Raw genomic sequence first — 20,884 nt, 5'->3', positions numbered from 1 at the left:
GAATATATGTCAACCTATGTCACGGTAACATATATTGAGCGAGTTTTAACAGTATTTTATCTAGTTTTTTTTTTTTATTTATAACACCTTTTCCCAAACTTACCGTGTTAAAGAGAGAGTCAGACGCCATCTTGAATTTTCCAATACATCGGTAAACACTGTATGGTTTTCGAGCTGAATAAAAACACGAAAAATATACCCAGTTTGGTAGAAAAGTAACTTATCTTGCCTTTGATAACATTTATTTAAAAAGTTGTCAAAAAACAAATATATAACAAATAAATGTTATCAAAGGCAAGATAAGTTACTTTTCTACCAAACTGGATATATTTTTCGTGTTTTTATTCAATTTAACATGTATATTCAGCTCGAAAAGCATGCAGTGTTTACTGATGTATTGGAAAATTCAAAATGGCGGCCGTCTCTCTCTTTAACACGGTAAGTTCGGGAAAGGGTGTTATAAATAATAAACTAGACAAAATACTATTAAAAACCACCGAATATATGTCAAGTTATGCCACGGTAACATATAGTGAGCGAATTTCTAACAGTATTTTGTCTAGTTTATTATTTATTACACCTTTTTCCAAACTTACCGTGTTAAAGAGAGAATCGGCCGCCATTTTGAATTTTCCAATACATCGGTAAACACTGTATACTTTTCGAGCTGAATAAACATGTTACATTGAATAAAAACACGAAAATTATATCCAGTTTGGTAGAAAAGTAACTTATCTTGCCTTTGATAACATTTATTTGTTATATATTTGTTTTTTGACAACTTTTTCGAATCTATGTGTACAGTAATACAAACCCTATTTTTATATAATATTGAACAATAACTTAAAAAAAAATTAATTAAAAAAAACAGGAACATAGAAAAATAATTAAATTAAAAAATGCAAAAATTAATACAAACGTCCAGAAAAGGAATGTACGGACGTGCGACTGGGGGGAAAAAAACAAACAACAAAAACAAAAAACTTCCTCCCTTTTAATTACATGACGTTATTTTCAGTCTTCCGACTGGCTGAAATTTTGGGCCTTCGTAATTTTCGTGTTTACAAAATTTTAGTTTGTTGCGTTTTGTGAACGCCAGAATCACTTGGTTTTGGGCTAATTAATTTGTTTTGTACAAACAATGTGTGTGTGTCTTTTAATTCAATATCTTAGGACTTTATTTTACTAATTATCTTTGAAATAGACGTAGAAAACTAATATTTATCTTTTAAAGGATTTTTACAATGAAATTATTTAACTTCAAAATTTAGCTGAATTGGGTAGCTCGCCGTGAAAACATTTCCATTACTTTTTTTTTTTTCACGTGTACAAATTTTTTTTTTCCTTTTGGAAAATAAGTTTAGTCCTTAATCTTTCAAATACAATCAAAAAGTAGTCGGAAACCTACAAAAAAAATTATGATAAATCGGCTTTCAAAACTTGGTCCCCCATTTTTGTCCGCCCATTTTTGCCCGTACTTAGAGAATAATAATTTAACGTAGGCACAATTCTCATAATTAAAGAAAACTGTATCCACAAAGATGAAAAATAAGTTGTTGATTGTTCTAGGTATATATTTTTTATTAGGCAAAAAAAAAAAAAAAAAATCACAAAATAAAAAATATTAGGCACAAGACTACTCTATCGAATCGGCTGAATTTCATCTGAATATCGCCTAGATTAATTGTCTGCGTGATTTTTTTTTACATAACGGGGCTCAAATCAAGCAATTAAATGGTGACAGAAAAGCAACCATCCTAACATGAACAAAAAGATCGTCCGATCATTATTTCAAAATGAAATTCAATAAAATTTGGAAACCGTAAAATAATATAAGGCCATTAAAAAAAAATTCTGAAAATATATTATGTGTAGGGTTTGTTTTCTGAAAAATTGTTGGCTACAAATTGTTTCAACTGAGTTACTTCCCTTTTTGCTTAACCACGTGACCCAATATGTCCACCAACCTAGCATGTAACTTTATCGAATTGTTTTACACGAATGATTCTTTTACCATATTGTCTTTCGTAATTTTGGAATATGTTACTATTTGAGACCAGACAATTACGTAGGTAACATTTGTTTTACTTGAAATTCAACATTTTTTCGTTATTATAATAAAGAAGCACCTAATTTTAGTGCGACAATACCAAGGAAAATGGCCGCCAGCGATTACAACACCGAATTAAAGTTCGATTTTCATAAGTTTAACAAGTAAATAGAACTTTTATTTCAAAATTAAAACAGAATTTTAAAACGAATGATTGATTTTACAAAAGAAAAAAAAGTGTGTAACAATGAAACGAAATGAAGAATGTAAAATTAATTTTGAAAATTTGATTTTTTGGCGGAGGTTGTGAATCCTGCCACTTTCCCAAAATCGCTAAAAACATGGCGGACGACGTACGCGCACGTCACTAAAAGTAATTAACGCTCCCTCTGAAAAATATTTTGTTTGTTTATTTTTTAAGTTCGTATTTCTCGCGTTGACGAAACTGCACTATTGTTTTGTTTTTTAAGTTCGTATTTCTCGCGTTGACGAAACTGCACTAGTACCAAATGTTTTTTTTGGTTAAGAATAAAAGTATGATGAAAAAAATGTAAATAAATAAATTAGGAAATAAACAACTTTTTGGTACTTGTGCAGGGCAGGACCCCAAAAATAAAAAAATAAAAAATATCTTTTATTAAATTGATAGGTGAAACTTGGGTACTAGTGCAGTTTGGCCAACGCGAGAAATACGAACTTATATATTTATTTATTTTTTTATTACATTTTCACCCCAAACAAGGCAAATTGCCACTTTGGTGTAGGGGACTACTATCAGGTGCAACAACTACCGGGGTACTATGTAGGAGGGATTTGAGCAGCAAGATGTCGGTTCACGTTACACTTGAACTTCTGCACGTCAGTACTGTTGGGGAAGCATGGACCTGGAATGGAATTCCAAAGTCTAGCGGTTCTGGGGAAGAAACTATTGGAGTAGAAAGATCTTTTGGTGCCCGGAAAACTCGTTCCGGGAAAACTCGTCTCCGGAAAACTGGTCCCCTTTCGCTAGATAGGAAAACTGGTCCCTTATTGAATAAATATCGATTGAAAACACATTTTATGATCATTCTTGAAGGAGATATTATTTTTTAAAATAGACTATAGCCCCCCCCCCAATATTTTAAAAAAATATTTTTACTTGTTTAATGTTTTTTTTTTTTTTTTTTTTTTTTTTTTAATAAAATCGATTTTCTAAGTGTCCGTTTTCTACCTAACTGGCTAAGTTCTTAGTGGTTTCACTTATATTAAAGCGTTTATTATGTTCATACAAAGTTAATTACAAATTTTTTTTTGTTCTTATTTTAACGATGTTTTTTGGAGTCATAAAAACAATAATTAAAAACAAAACCAAAAAATTTAAAAATAGGCAGCGATTCAATTTTTCGTTGCTTTTTGTTTTGGTTTTTTAATTATGATAGTTTTTTTGTTGTTATGTTTTTGTTTTCTGTCATACCAAATGCACTCATGCGTTATTTAAAATTATAATTTTATCAATTATCAACATTTATTGTCGTCCTGTCAAATTTTGCAAAAATTAACTAATAAATTCTTTTTATATTAATATAAAAAAGCGGTCTCGTTTATGAACATACTAACCGCTTTAAAATAAGTGAAACCACTAAGAACTTAACCAGTTAGGTAGAAAGCGAACACTTAGAAAATCGATTTTATTAAAACAAAAAAAAACATTAAACAAGTAAAAAAAATTTTTTTTAAATATTATGGGGGTTATAGTCTATTTAAAAAAAAAACAATATCTCTTTCAAGAACGATCATAAAATGTGTTTTCAATCGACATTTATTCAATAAGGGACTAGTTTTCCTACCTAGCGAAAGGGGACGAGTTTTCCGCAGACGAGTTTTCCGGAGACGAGTTTTCCGGAGACGAGTTTTCCTAAATTCATAAATAATACACTAGACAAAATACTATATATATATATAAAAAAAAAACACCGAATATATGTCAACCTATGTCACGGTAATATATATTGAGCGAATTTCTAACAGTATTTTGTCTAGTTTATTATTTATAACACCTTTTCCCGAACTTACCGTGTTTAAGAGAGAGTCAGCCGCCATTTTGAATTTTCCAATACATCGGTAAACACTGCATGTTTTTCGAGCTGAATAAACATGTTAAATTGAATAAAAACACGAGAATTATATCCAGTTTGGTAGAAAAGTAACTTATCGGGTAACCCAACTTATCTTACCTTTGATAACATTTATTTGTTATATTTGTTTTTTAACTACTTTTTCGAATCCATGTGTACAGTAATACAAACCCAAATTTTAATATTTTTTAAAATATAATTTAGAGAGGGGGGGGGTTAAAACTATATCTCCCTACGAAAAACAACCAACAAAAATGAAATTAAAAAGATTCTTGATAAACGATAGCGGAGTTTTCAATAAAATTGATTAATAAATTTATTTAGTGATTACTTTTTCTCTGAATGATTGATTTTAGAATTTTGAAGTAAAAATTTAGAAAATTAAAAATGAGTTAACGAGAGATTGTTAGCACATGGCATCTCTCGCGCCAAAAAAATATTTCGCTTTTGATTTATTAGTTAATTTTTGCAAAATTTGACAGGACGACAATAAATGTGGATAATTGATAAATTATTATTTTAAATAACGCATGAGTGCATTTGGTATGAGAGAAAACGAAAACATAACAACAAAAAACTATCATAATTAAAAAACCAAAACAAAAAAGTAACGCTCCCAGTTTTTAATTTTTTTGTTTTGTTTTTTATTATTGTTTTTATGACTCCAAAAAACATCGTTAAAATAAGAACAAAAAAAATTGTAATTAACTTTGTATGAACATAATAAACGCTTTAAAATAAGTGAAACCACGGTACTGGTCGCGGTAAGAGTTCCCTGCCGAACACCCTCCAAAAACAACGATGTCTCCCGTTTGTCGCGCAGCCGCAAAGGACATGTTTTAGTTGGTGCCCGGAAAACTCGTCCCGGGAAAACTCGTCTCGGGAAAACTCGTCTCGGGAAAACTCGTCTCCGGAAAACTCGTCTCGGGAAAACTCGTCCCCTTTCGCTAGGTAGGAAAACTGGTCCCTTATTGAATAAATATCGATTGAAAACACATTTTATGATCGTTCTTGAAGGAGAAATTGTTTTTTTAAAATAGACTATAGCCCCCCCCCATAATATTAAAAAAAAAAATTTTTTACTTGTTTGATTTTTTTTTTTTTTTAAATAAAATCGATTTTCTAAGTGTCCGTTTTCTACCTAACTGGCTAAGTTCTTAGTGGTTTCACTTATTTTAAAGCGTTTATTATGTTCATAAACGAGACCGCATATTTTTTTATATTAATATAAAAAGAATTTACTTATTTACTGTTGTTATAAAAGGGTAAAATCGATTTGGGTTTGTATTACTGTACACATAGATTCGAAAAAATTGTCAAAAAACAAATATATAACAAATAAATGTTATCAAAGGCAAGATAAGTTACTTTCCTACCAAACTGGATATATTTTTCGTGTTTTTATTCAATGTAACATGTTTATTCAGCTCGAAAAACATACAGTGTTTACCGATGTATTGGACAATTCAAAATAGCGGCCGACTCTCTCTTAAACACAGTAAGTTAGGGAATAGGTGTTATAAATAATAAACTAGACAAAATACTATTAAAAAAAACACCGAATATATGTCAACCTATGTCACGGTAATATATATTGAGCGAATTTCTAACAGTATTTTGTCTAGTTTATTATTTTTCGAATCTATGTGTACAGTAATACAAACCAAAATTTTAATATTTTTTTAAATATAATTTAGAGGGGGGGGGGATTATATCTCCCTCGGAAAAACAACCAACAAAAAATGCAATTAAAAAGATTCTTGATAAACGATAGCGGAGTTTTCAATAAAATTGATTAATAAATTTATTTAGTGATTACTTTTTCTCTGAATGATTGATTTTAGAATTTTGAAGTAAAAATTAAAAAAATTAAAAATGAGTTAACGAGAGATTGTTAGCATATGATGGCATCTCTCGCGCCAAAAAAATATTTCGCTTTTGATTTATTAGTTAATTTTTGCAAAATTTGACAGGACGACAATAAATGTTGATAATTGATAGAATTATTATTTTAAATAACGCATGAGTGCATTTGGTATGAGAGAAAACGAAAACATAACAACAAAAAACTATCATAATTAAAAAAAACAAAACAAAAAAGTAACGCTCCCAATTTTTAATTTTTTTGTTTTGTTTTTTTATTATTGTTTTTATGACTCAAAAAAACATCGTTAAAATAAGAACCAAAAATTTTTTTAATTAACTTTGTATGAACATAATAAACGCTTTAAAATAAGTGAAACCACTAAGAACTTAGCCAGTTAGGTAGAAAAAAAAACAAAAAAAAACATTAAACAAATAAAAATATTTTTTAAAAATATTATGGGGGGGGGGCTATAGTCTATTTTAAAAAGCAATATCTCCTTCAAGAACGATCATAAAATGTGTTTTCAATCGATATTTATTCAATACGGGACCAGTTTTCCTACCTAGCGAAAGGGGACGAGTTTTCCCGAGACGAGTTTTCCGGAGACGAGTTTTCCCGAGACGAGTTTTCCCGGGACGAGTTTTCCTAAATTCGTTTTAGTTGGTGCCCGGAAAACTCGTCCCGGGAAAACTCGTCTCGGGAAAACTCGTCTCGGGAAAACTCGTCTCCGGAAAACTCGTCTCGGGAAAACTCGTCCCCTTTCGCTAGGTAGGAAAACTGGTCCCTTATTGAATAAATATCGATTGAAAACACATTTTATGATCGTTCTTGAAGGAGAAATTGTTTTTTTTAAAATAGACTATAGCCCCCCCCCATAATATTAAAAAAAAAATTTTTTTACTTGTTTGATGTTTTTTTTTTTTTTTTTAAATAAAATCGATTTTCTAAGTGTCCGTTTTCTACCTAACTGGCTAAGTTCTTAGTGGTTTCACTTATTTTAAAGCGTTTATTATGTTCATAAACGAGACCGCATATTTTTTTATATTAATATAAAAAGAATTTACTTATTTACTGTTGTTATAAAAGGGTAAAATCGATTTGGGTTTGTATTACTATACACATAGATTCGAAAAATTGTCAAAAAACAAATATATAACAAATAAATGTTATCAAAGGCAAGATAAGTTACTTTCCTACCAAACTGGATATATTTTTCGTGTTTTTATTCAATGTAACATGTTTATTCAGCTCGAAAAACATACAGTGTTTACCGATGTATTGGACAATTCAAAATAGCGGCCGACTAGCAGTGTCAGAAATTTCGTGAAAATAGTGAATAATTCCACCCCATCTTTCCAAGCTTATAACTCCTCGAAAAATGTAATTCAAGCCCTAATTTTTTTTTTCAATTAAAGGAGTAAGGACCAAGGTTTTATTTAAAAAAAAAAACAAAACAAAACAATGTGTTTTTTTTTTTTTTAAAAGGTTTTAAACTTCGGACTTTACAGGTAAATTTCTAAAAAACTGATTTTTTTTTTTGTTTTAAATTTGAATATATTATTTATTGACCTTTTCTCTTCAATTTGTGATATATAAACCTATTAAACATAAATTAATTATTTACTTTTTAATAGACATTTCAAAATGAGAGGCGTAAATTATTCGACCCCCTATCTTTCTAAGCTTATAACTCCTCGAAAAATGTAATTCAAGCCCTAATTTTTTTTTCAATTAAAGGAGCAAGGACCAAGGTTTCATTAAAAAAAAAAAAAAAGACAAAAAGAAAAAATGTGTTCTTATAAAATAAGGTTTTAAACTTCGGACTTTACAGGTAAATTTCTAAAAAACTGATTTTTTTTTTTGTTTTAAATTTGAATATATTATTTATTGACCTTTTCTCTTCAATTTGTGATATATAAACCTATTAAACATAAATTAATTATTTACTTTTTAATAGACATTTCAAAATGGGAGGGGCGTGAAAATGGGGGGCGTGAAAATGGGGGGGCGTGAATTTAAAAAAAACGTTTGTCTAAAATATTATATTCGGTTTATTGGAAAGAACATAAAATTTCACATTGACCCTGAAAATATCGTAAAAATAGAATCAATAGAAAAATTTTGATAGATTTTTAAAATTTAAAAATTTAAAAATATTGAGTTTAAAAATTTAAAAATATTGAGTTCGGAAAATTCATTACTGTTTAAAAAAAAAAAAAAATATTTTTATTACTTTTAAAACAACTGTAATAGTTTATTTTGGAAGTATAATCCATAAAGAAAATAAATAATCCACTTTTAACAGAGAAATTACGAGATTTTTATATTGTATTCGCAGTTTCGTGTTAGGGGTGTCAAAAATTCCTACAAAAATTCTGATACTGCTAGCGGCCGACTCTCTCTTTACTACGGTAAGTTCGGGAATAGGTGTTATAAATAATAAACTAGACAAAATACTATTAAAAAAAACACCGAATATATGTCAACCTATGTCACGGTAATATATATTGAGCGAATTTCTAACAGTATTTTGTCTAGTTTATTATTTTTCGAATCTATGTGTACAGTAATACAAACCAAAATTTTAATATTTTTTGAAATATAATTTAGAGAGGGGGGGGGTTATATCTCCCTCGGAAAAACAACCAACAAAAAATGAAATTAAAAAGATTCTTGATAAACGATAGCGGAGTTTTCAATAAAATTGATTAATAAATTTATTTAGTGATTACTTTTTCTCTGAATGATTGATTTTAGAATTTTGAAGTAAAAATTAAAAAAATTAAAAATGAGTTAACGAGAGATTGTTAGCACATGGCATCTCTCGCGCCAAAAAATATTTCGCTTTTGATTTATTAGTTAATTTTTGCAAAATTTGACAGGACGACAATAAATGTTGATAATTGATAGAATTATAATTTTAAATAACGCATGAGTGCATTTGGTATGAGAGAAAACGAAAACATAAACAACAAAAAACTATCATAATTAAAAAACCAAAACAAAAAAGTAACGCTCCCAATTTTTAATTTTTTTGTTTTGTTTTTTTTTATTATTGTTTTTATGTCTCCAAACACATCGTTAAAATAAGAACCAAAAATTTGTTTAATTAACTTTGTATGAACATAATAAACGCTTTAAAATAAGTGAAACCACTAAGAACTTAGCCAGTTAGGTAGAAAAAAAACAAAAAAAAACATTAAACAAATAAAAATATTTTTTAAAAATATTATGGGGGGGCTATAGTCTATTTTAAAAAGCAATATCTCCTTCAAGAACGATCATAAAATGTGTTTTCAATCGATATTTATTCAATACGGGACCAGTTTTCCTACCTAGCGAAAGGGGACGAGTTTTCCCGAGACGAGTTTTCCGGAGACGAGTTTTCCCGAGACGAGTTTTCCCGAGACGAGTTTTCCCGGGACGAGTTTTCCTAAATTCGTTTTAGTTGCCATAGTAACAACACTTTTTTTTTACTCTTTTTAAATGACAACGTTAATGTTTATGAATATTGAAATAAAACATTATGTTTATGAATATTGAAATAAAACATTACTACACATTTATTAATAATATCTTTTTTTTTTTTTTTTTTTTTACTGTTTTACTGTTTGTGTCACTTTTATCGACTTTTTCTTTTATGAAACTTATCGGCGGTTCTTGAAATGTACTTACCACAAAACTTGTCGGCGGTTCTTGAAATTTTCTTTTTAAATGACGACGTTTTTACTGTTTATGAATATTAAAAGAAAAATAATTACTAAACATTTATTAATAAGAAAATGGGTGCTAGTGCACTTATGATCCGCGCTATATTTTAAATCGTATTTCTAAGCTTAAAGTTTAATGTTTTTTTATTCAATTGTAAGGTTAAAGTAGAGAAGGTACAAAACAATTAATAAATGTGTAGTAATGTTTTATTTCAATATTCATAAACATAATGTTTTATTTCAATATTCATAAACATTAACGTTGTCATTTAAAAAGAGTAAAAAAAAAAAGTTAAGTGCACTAGCACCCATTTTCTTATTAATAAACGTTTAGTAATTATTTTTCTTTTAATATTCATAAACAGTAAAAACGTCGTCATTTAAAAAGAAAATTTCAAGAACCGCCGACAAGTTTTGTGGTAAGTAAATTTCAAGAACCGCCGATAAGTTTCATAAAAGAAAAAGTCGATAAAAGTGACACAAACAGTAAAACAGTAAAAAAAAAAAAAAAAAAGATATTAATAAATGTGTAGTAATGTTTTATTTCAATATTCATAAACATAATGTTTTATTTCAATATTCATAAACATTAACGTTGTCATTTAAAAAGAGTAAAAAAAAAAAGTGTTGTTACTATGGCAACTAAAACATGTCCTTTGCGGCTGCGCGACAAACGGGAGACATCGTTGTTTTTGGAGGGTGTTCGGCAGGGAACTCTTACCGCGACCAGTACCGAAACCACTAAGAACTTAGCCAGTTAGGTAGAAAACGGACAATCGATTTTATTTAAAAAAAAAAAATAAATAAATAAATAAATAAAAATGTTTTTTTTTTTTAAATATTATGGGGGGGGGGGGCTATAGTCTATTTTAAAAAACCATATCTCCTTCAAAAACGATCATAAAATGTGTTTTCAATCGATATTTATTCAATAAGGGACCAGTTTTCCTACCTAGCGAAAGGGGACGAGTTTTCCGGAGACGAGTTTTCCTAAATTCAGATCTTTTACATCTAGGGATCTTTACAGTGTGGGGGTGGGATTTAGCAGCCTGTCGTGTTTGTCGAGGGTGCTCACGTCGTGGGGGGCACAAGTGCTTGCAGTTACGCATATAATTAATATATATATATATATATATATATATATATATATATATATATATATATATATATATATAATTTAGGAAAACTCGTCCCGGGAAAACTCGTCTCCGGAAAACTCGTCCCCTTTCGCTAGGTAGGAAAACTGGTCCCTAATTGAATAAATATCGATTGAAAACACATTTTATGATCGTTCTTGAAGGAGATATTATATTGTGGTATTATTATACAAACACCGTGACAGCGAATTAGTAAAATCTTTTACGTAGTATTCTGTTACGTTTCGGTGTGCTGAACACGAATCTGAAAACTGGGTTAGGGTTAGGGTACATTTTTTTCTACTAATTCGCTGTCACGGTATTTGTATAAATTTACCGATATTGTTTTTAAAATAAACTATAGCCCCCCCCCCCATAATATTTAAAAAAAAATATTTTTACTTGTTTAATGTTTTTTTTTTTTTTTTTTATTTTTTTTTTTTAATAAAATCGATTTTCTAAGTGTCCGTTTTCTACCTAACTGGCTAAGTTCTTAGTGGTTTAACTTATTTTAAAGCGTTTATTATGTTCATACAAAGTTAATTACAATTTTTTTTTTTGTTCTTATTTTAACGAATGTTTTTTGGAGTCATAAAAACAATAAATAAAAAAAAAAAACCCAAAAATTAAAAAACAGGGAGCGGTTCGATTCTTCGTTGACGTTACGCCTTTGGTTTTGTTTTTTAATTTAGATAGTTTTTTGTTGTTATGTTTTTGTTTTCTGTCATACCAAATGCACTCATGCGTTATTTAAAATTATGATTTTATCAATTATCAACATTTATTGTCGTCCTGTCAAATTTTGCAAAAATTAACTAATAAATTAAAAGCGAAATATTTCTTGGCACGAGAGATGCCATGTGCTAACAATCTCTCGTTAACTCATTTTTAATTTTTTAAATTTTTACTTCAAAATTCTAAAATCAATCATTAAGAGAGAAAGTAATCACTAAATAAATTTATTAATCAATTTTATTGAAAACTCCGCTATCGGTTATCAAGAATCTTTTTAATTTCATTTTTTGTTGGTTGCTTTTCGAAGGGAGATATAGGTTTTATCCCCCCCCTCTCTCTAAATTATATTTTAAAAAATATTAAAATTTATTATTTTCTTTTTAAAACCAAATCTCCCTCAGTAATTTCTTTAATTTTCTATTTTTTAGCGATTATCAAGACCCCCTAAGCATTATTTCTCGTTCTCCCGTAACACTCGACCGACATGTTTTTTGTTTGTTTTCTGTTTTTTTTTCTTTACCAAATAAACGATTCCAAATAACTAAACAACATAGTCGGCGAGGTAGAAAAATCGATTTTACCCTTTTATAAACAACAGTATATAAGTAAATTCTTTTTATATTAATATAAAAAAAAATATGCGGTCTCGTTTATGAACATAATAAACGCTTTTATTAAAAACACAAAAAAAAACATTAAACAAGTAAAAATATTTTTTTTTAAATATTATGGGGGGGGGCTATAGTTTATTTTAAAAAACAATATCTCCTTCAAGAACGATCATAAAATGTGTTTTCAATCGATATTTATTCAATAAGGGACCAGTTTTCCTACCTAGCGAAAGGGAACGAGTTTTCCCGAGACGAGTTTTCCCCGGACGAGTTTTCCGGGCACCATATATATATATATATATATATTTCTTTAAATTGTTAGGTGAAAGTGAAAAATAGTTCGTACACTCGCGGTAGCAAAACTGCACAAGTACCAAAAAGTTGGGTTTTCTTTCTTTTTTTTTTCTAATTTATTATTCATTATTGTTCATTCATTCACGTATGTAAAATCAAAACAAATAGACATATGCTCCAAACTTCCGGTCACGTGTCAGAGGGAGTGTTAATTACTTTCAGTGACGTGCGCGTACGTCGTCGGCCATGTTTTTAGCAATTTTGGGAAAGTGGCAGGATTCTCAACCTCCGCGATTTTGTTTTTTCTATTGGCGCAAAAACAAAAAAAAAAAAGAAAAAGAGAAAGAAAAGAAGAAGAAATAAATGGGGTTTGTATTACTGTACACATAGATTGGAAAAAGTTGTCAAAAAACAAATATATAACAAATAAATGTTATCAAAGGCAAGATAAGTTACTTTTCTACCTAACTGGAGATATTTTTTGTGTTTTTATTCAATGTAACATACTTATTCAGCTCGAAAAGCATACAGTGTTTACCGATGTATTGGAAAATTTAAAATGGCACCCGACACTCTCTTTAACACGGTAAGTTCAGGAAAAGATGTTATAAATAATAAACTAGACAAAATACTGTTAGAAATTCGCTCATTATATGTTACCGTGACATAACTTGACATATATTCGGTGTTTTTTCAATAGTATTTTGTCTAGTTTATTATTTATAACACCTTTTCCCAAACTTACCATGTTAAAGAGAGTGTCGGGCGCTATTTTGAATTTTCCAATACATCGGTAAACACTGCATGTTTTTCGAGCTGAAGAAACATGTTACATTGAATAAAAACACGAAAAATATATCCAGTTAGGTAGAAAAGTAACTTATCTTGCCTGTGATAATATTTATTTGTTATATATTTGTTTTTTTTTGACAACTTTTTCGAATCTATGTGTACAGTAATACAAACCCAATAAATGTTCGGAGGGTTTCAGATTGAGTAAAGGATCTCCAAATTAACTAACATCGTTTACTTTCGGCGACTTTCACTAAACAAAATCACAAAAGCAAAACGTTGACATCAAAAACATTTCGTTCTTGCCAAATAAAGTTGAATTATTTATCAATAGCACAAATCAATGACAAAATCTACACACATTATAAGTTTTTAAATGATATAAAATGTTAATTTAAATGAGACAATGACATTATTAATTACATGGATAATTAAGTAATAGAGTGTTGTTATACAAATATGCAAACAAACGGAAGCGATAAGTGTAGTTATTGGTGATTCATATAGATTACGAGCGTGCAGAGGGCTCGCTAGTTCACAATTTTCACCTTGCCTCATTGGCACTCAGTAGTGCTTTGCGCTGCTAGTGCGGAATTCAGTAGTGCTTTGCGCTGCTGGGCTGAATTATTATCAAGAAATTCTGAGGACCTATTTTTATAATCTCGCGGCAGCTGTAGCTCATTTAGCACGGCGCCCAAAACCAAAACAAATAGACTTTTCATTGTCTTTCAAATCGGAGATTTTATTTTACAAACTAGCGGGTGAAATTATGATAGATTTTTTTTTTTAAGTAAAGTGAAATGATATTTATTAACTAATAAATATTTTTTAAAAATCGAATTGATTTGTGGACAGCCCCTGAAGTGATTGTTGCAAGTGAAAACGTTAGCTCAAGGATGACTCAGACTACATACTCCCCTCCCTCCACATTTTTTTTTTTTTTTTTTAGTTTACCTTGTGCTTAATTGTTTAGTTTTTGATCAGTTAAATTGGAGTCTGCTAAGTCGTTTACCAGATATAAAAACATGATATCCAATGTGAAAGCTAATGTAATCTCGGTGCTTCTACACTTTATTGCCGAAATTGGAGACACCATTTGTTTTCACGCACTTGCTATACAAATCTAGGGGGAGACACCATTATGGCCGAAAGAATAAATTTACCAAAATTAACATTTATTACTTCCGGAAAAGTTAAATTAAACTATAATTATCATTTATTACTTCCAGAAACTTGGTAAACCGATATTACTGGAGAAAATGAATCTTGACAATTCAAAAAATGTTTAAAATTATTTATTTGTTCGGACCGCCCCCCCCCCAAAAATTATTTTATAAAAGTCTAATGTTGCTTTAAAAGTAAATAAAGAAAGTGAAAGAGAACATATATCCGTAATTGTTTAATTGGAAATGTTTCGATTTAATTAATGAGAACGGGAAAGTTTTTCATGGAACATTTTTTTTTTAAATTAAAAACAGAAAATTGAAATTACATATTCATAATAGTCTAAACTGGGCGAGCGAGCGCCATTTGAAAACCAAAACATTTATTAGTTTTGTTTGTTTATTTTTTTCGTTTGTGTGTGTGTGTGTGTTTCGAACAAATAAATAATTTTAAATATATTTTTTGAATTAAAATTCATTTTCTCCAGTAATATCGGTTTACCAAGTTTTATTGATGCTACAGTTGCTACACCGTAATCACGTGATTAAAATTTTAGCAGACGAAACATCGGGAGTGAAAAGAGTAAGGAGAATCGAATTGTTCGTTATGTTTATAGTAATAAATGTTCGAAATTTCTTTGAACTTTAAAAAAAAAAAAATTCTTTGAATTTATTTATTTTTAACTTGTAGCTTAACTTGCTTTTATATTGTATAGTTCACCATTTCGTTTTTAAGTCATAAATGTTTGTGTCGTTCAGCTTGGCTAGGAGCAAAGTGTTATTGCTATTGCAGCAGCGCACGCAGCAAATACACTTCACCTTTTCGATCCTCAGTAAATGGAGGAGAAATCCTTCTAGACTAAGGCAATGGTGCTTCTACATTATTGGAACATGGTTTTGCAGTCGATAAATTGGGTTTTCAAATAAAAGACAATGGTTTCAATTGATTTTTTTGTTGTCAATTCTAATGGTTGCTTTTAAATTATACAGTCGAAATTACCTGAATATTACTAAATTATTAAAAAAAAAAAAAAAAAACTTTAATCGTCGAAAAATTATCTCCCTGTTGAACTCCAGTTTTTTACGATCGTTTTTATCAAATTCTATTTTCTTTAATAAAAATTTTTCTACCTCATCAATTTCACTTTTACGATTTCCGAAAATCTCGTCCCAATTCTGTAGAAGCGTCAAGGCAATTTTTATTTTTGTTCTCAGAGTTCCCCTTTTTGGGGAGCTGGATTTATCCATATTAAAAACCGACATTGTGTCTGCCTCTGCCTTCGTGAGGAGGCAAATAAGAAGAAATATAGGGACTGAAAACGTTTTTCAACCCCAATAAAAGCATTTAAACCTTGAAGAATTTTCGCCATGCGCCCTCGTTGTTGTAAGTTAACAACTGGACACCACTTGTTTCAAACTTTTAAAAAAGCGCTTTAAAATGGTAAAAACACTAAAGCTTTTCCGGGTTTGTATTACTGTACACATAGATTCGAAAAAGTTGTCAAAAAATAAATATATAACAAATAAATGTTATCACAGGCAAGATAAGTTACTTTTCTACCAAACTGGATATAATTTTCGTGTTTTTATTCAGTTAAACATGTTTATTCAGCTCGAAAAGCATACAGTGTTTACCGATGTATTGGAAAATTCAAAATGGCGCCCGAATCTTTCTTTAACACGATAAGTTTGGGAAAAAGTGTTATAAATAATAAACTAGACAAAATACTGTTAGAAATTAGCTCAATATATGTTACCGTGACATAACTTGACATATTCGGTGTTTTTTTAATAAATAGTATTTTGTCTAGTTTATTATTTATAACACATTTTCCTAAATGAATTTTTATGACTTTTTTTTTTTTTTTACTGTTTATGAATATTGAAATAAAAGAAATGACTACACATTAATAATATCTCACTTTTATCGCCTTTGTTTTTTATCACTTTTATCGACTTTTTCTTTTTTTTTTTAAATAACATTTTCTTTTTAAATGACGACGTTTTTACTATTTATGAATATTAAAAGAAAAATAATTACTAAACATTTATTAATAAAAAAATGGGTGCTAGTGCACTTATGATCCGCGCTATATTTTAAATCGTATTTCTAAGTTTAATTAAAGTTTAATGTTTTTTTTATTCAATTATAAGGTTAAAGTAGAGAATGGGTACAAAACACCCTCCCCATGTTAAGAATGGTTTTTTAAATAATAACGTTATTTCAGCACGGATCAATAAGTGCACTGCACTAGCACCCATTTTTTTTATTAATAAATGTTTAGTGATCATTTTTCTTTTAATAATCATAAACAGTAAAAACGTCATTTAAAAAGAAAATGCTATTTAAAAAAGAAAAGAAAAAGTCGATAAAAGTGACACATAAACAGTAAAAAACAAAAATCGATAAAAGTGAGATATTATTAATAAATGTGTAGTAATTTCTTTTATTTCAATATTCATAAACAGTAAAACTTATAAAAAGTCGATAAAAATTCATGATCGTTTAGTTACTATGGCAACTAAAACATGTCCTTTGCTCATACGTAGGGAGAAGTCAGTGTTTTTTTATGGTGTTCGGCAGGGAACTCAAATCGCGACTAGTACCCAATATTTTTCAATAATTATATAAAAAAGTTTTCTTTGTGTTTAAAATCAATTTTTAATTAAAATTAAGAAATTATTTTCTATTATTTCTATTTTATTGTTTATATATGTTTACGTTTTGTTTTGAAGTAAAATAAAATTAATTTTAAAAATAATGTTTATATCCATCTTTATTCAAAAGGGTTACCGGGTTTGTTTGTTTTTTTACCTAAATTTTCCGAATTTCAGAACGAGTCTCGTCTGCGGTACCTGCTACTTTAAGTTGCACCTAATTTATTAACAAAAATTAAATAATTTCATTTTTAAACGAAAAGTCAATTTGGTATACTTTTTTTTTTTTTTGCCATGTTGAATATAAACGATGAGTCGGATGTAATGTAAAAATGTACCGACTTTAAAACGGAACGAAATTTAAATTTCCGTTCCATTTTTACAACAACCGTAAAGCGGAGCATTCTCCGCAAGTTTTACTCCGGAATTGATTGGGATAAGTAAATATGCTTCATCGGCTTTTTTTTTTTTTTTGTCTAAACAAAATCATAAAAAATAACAGCAAAAGGCAACAAAGAAAGAGAAATTATTTTATTTGTAACCTTTGTAAATACAGAATTACTTCCCTTGTTGACATCAAAACATTTCGTTCTTGCCAAATAAAGTTGAATTATTTACAAATAGCGCAAATCAATGACAAAATCTACACACATTATAAGTTTTTAAATGATATAAATTGTTAATTTAAATGAGATAATGACATTATTAATTACATGGATAATTAATTAATAGAGTGTTGTTATACAAATATGCAAACAAACGGAAGCGATAAGTGTAGTTATTGCTGATGTATATAGATTGCGAACGCGCGGAGGACTCGCTGTGTTACTTTTAAGACACCTCTGCCGTATTGGCACTCAGTAGTGCTTTGCGCTGCTGGGCGGAATTATCATCAAGAGGTTCCGAGGACCTATTTTTATAAACTCGCGGCAGCTGTAGCTCATTTAGCACGGCGCCCAAAACCAAAACAAATATTAGACTTTTCTTCCTTCTTTCTCCTGCTCAATCGGGAGATTTTATTTTATAAACTAGCGGAAATGATATTTACTAATTAATAAAAATTTTCTTAGAAATCGAATTGATTTGGGAACAGTCACTAGGGCAGCGGCAGCCCCTGGACTGAAAACGTTAGCTAGGAATACCTTTAGACAAGTTAAAGAGAACAGTGACAAGGATGACTACATACCCCCCTCCCTCCACATTTTTTTTTTTTTGCCTTGTGCTTAAATTGTTTAGTTTTTGTTTAAAATTGGAGTCTGCTAAGTCGTTTACCAGATATAAAAACATGATATCCAATGTAAAAGCTAATGTAATCCCGGTGCTTCTACACTTTATTGCCGAAATTGGAGACGCCATTTGTTTTCACGCACTTGCTATACAAATCTAGGGGGAGACATCATTATGGCCGAAAGAATAAATTTACCAAAATTATCATTTATTACTTCCGGAAAAGTTAAATTAAACTATAATTATCATTTATTACTTCCAGAAACTTGGTAAACCGATATTACTGGAGAAAATGAATCTTGACAATTCAAAAAATGTTTTAAATTATTTATTTGTTCGGACCCCCTCCCCCCCCCCAAAATTATTTTATAAAAGTCCAATGTTGCTTTAAAAGTAAATAAAGAAAGTGAAAGAGAACATATATGCGTAATTGTTTAATTGGAAATGTTTCGATTTAATTAATGAGAACGGAAAAGTTTTTCATGGAACATTTTTTTTTTTTAATTAAAAACAGAAAATTGAAATTACATATTCATAATAGTCTAAACTGGGCGAGTGCCATTTGAAAACCAAAACATTTATTAGTTTTGTTTGTTTATTTTTTCGTTTGTGTGTGTGTGTGTGTGTGTGTGTACTTTTTTTTTTTGTAAATGTTTACTTTAACTACAACAGAACACCAACCAATAATTTTTTTTTTTTTTTTTTAAAGGTTTTCGGGGTCGGTGACAACGAATCTGATATTCAAACCCGTCGCACATTCTGCATGGTATTAACCCCTGAACCCTCGCACTATTTTGTGCCAACTCACCGCCATCGTTTATGCTATTCTTACATGATGCGTTCGCGCATGATGGACGCGCGTAGTAAGGTGACTTGTCACATCGCGGAAGAATTTTTAAGCAGACATTTGAAATAACAAGTTTTCAAAAATAACAAAATGTGGTTTATTATTTCTCTGTGTTACGTAGTTTTTGATGCTTTTTAATTGATCTAAAATCATGGATTTAGCTGAATACGATATTTTAATATCATTTTATTGGTACTTATGCACTTATGCTACCGGTCTGTCTGGCGGGTGTATTATAACTATTCTGTACTTTCACATAACAATTTAATAAAATAAAAAGATATCGTAAAATTTGAATTTAACTTGAAAATACGGGTTAAAAAAATAGGACGGTAACATCGTGCACCGCTTTATTTTACATATTTCTTTTCCAAATGATCGTTTGAATACAATATTGTGTAATTATTTCTCAAAAAAAAAATAAGTACTAAAACATAAGCAATGTAGGTAGAAAAGTAACTTTTATTAGTCATGGTAACATTTATTTATTTATTTATTTTACACTTTTGTTCCTTTGCTGGCTTCTTTGCAATATATCGATTCAATTCAAATAATAAGACAAACCAAATAATAATCTGATTAAAATACTACCTTTTTAAAAAGTACACTCGAATTCATTGATGATTGTGAAATTATTCAAAATTGAAAAAATAAATGACAAAGCGCAACTGAATTTAAAAAAAATAATTACACAACACTTTCCATGTATTCAAACGGCCCTTCAAGTTTTACGGTATCTTTTTGTTTATTAAATTGTTAGGTGAAAGTACAAAATAGTTACAATGCACCCGTCAGCCCGGTTACATAAGTGCATAAGTACCAATAAAGTGATTTTTAATATCGTAAATCCATAACAAACGGCACTAGAATTAATGGTTTATTTTATTGATGCTACACCGTAATCACGTGATTAAAATTTTAGCAGATGAAACATCGGGAGTGCAAAGAGTAAGGAGAATCGAATTGTTCGTTATGTTTATAGTAATAAATGTTCGAAATTTCTTTGAACTTTTTTAAAAAAAATTCTTTGAATTTATTTTTGTTTTTTAGCTTGTAGCTTAACTTGCTTTTATATTGTATAGTTCACCATTTCGTTTTTAAGTCAAATGCTCGTGTGCTCGTGTCGTTCAGCTTGGCTAGGAGCAAAGTGTTATTGCTACAATTCACCTTTCCGGTCCTCAGTAAATGGAGGAGAAATCCTTCTAGACTAAGACAATGGTGTTTCTACATTATTAGAACATGGTTTTGTAGTCGATAAATTGAGTTTTCAAATAAAAGACAATGGTTTCAATTGATTTTTTTGTTGTCAATTCTAATGATAGCTTTTAAATTATGCAGTCGAAATTACCTGAATATATATTTTTTTTAACCTAAATTTTCCGAATTTCAGAACGAGTCTCGTCTGCGGTACCTGCTACTTTAAGTTGCACCTAATTTATTAACAAAAATTAAATAATTTCATTTTTAAACGAAAAGTCAATTTGGTATACTTTTTTTTTTATTACATAAGTCCACACATTCACATTGGAAATGTCGACTTTTGGAGGTTTTCGGGTATGCTTACAACGAATAAACACCCCAATCTGAGAATATCCCCATGTTAAGAACGGCTATCGGATTAGACACCCCAACCTTGTAAGTATACCCGAAAACCTCAACGATGAGTTGGAATTGGATGTA

At 29.5% G+C, this 20,884-nt stretch overlaps 2 long non-coding RNA genes and 2 pseudogenes across 2 annotated transcripts in view; 3 read left to right on the top strand and 1 right to left on the bottom strand.

Annotated features, from left to right (window-relative positions):
• The window catches only part of LOC145286197 (uncharacterized), a 239,429-nt gene that overhangs the window by 106,764 nt on the left and 111,781 nt on the right, over positions 1-20,884 (bottom strand). The window lies entirely within an intron of this gene.
• On the top strand, positions 732-20,495 carry LOC145286196 (uncharacterized). The gene is made up of 2 exons (XR_013869123.1): positions 732-2,068; positions 19,067-20,495. It is a non-coding gene; the product is annotated as an uncharacterized LOC145286196 (long non-coding RNA).
• On the top strand, positions 13,828-14,007 carry LOC145286794 (U11 spliceosomal RNA; annotated as a pseudogene).
• On the top strand, positions 17,963-18,090 carry LOC145286793 (U11 spliceosomal RNA; annotated as a pseudogene).

The sequence above is a fragment of the Euprymna scolopes genome, chromosome 10 (genome assembly GCF_053919585.1).
Source record: "Euprymna scolopes isolate OS-2025 chromosome 10, ASM5391958v1, whole genome shotgun sequence".
NCBI lineage: Eukaryota > Metazoa > Mollusca > Cephalopoda > Sepiida > Sepiolidae > Euprymna > Euprymna scolopes.
Note: the sequence above shows the minus strand (reverse complement) of the source record. Positions and strands in the feature narration are given on the sequence as shown.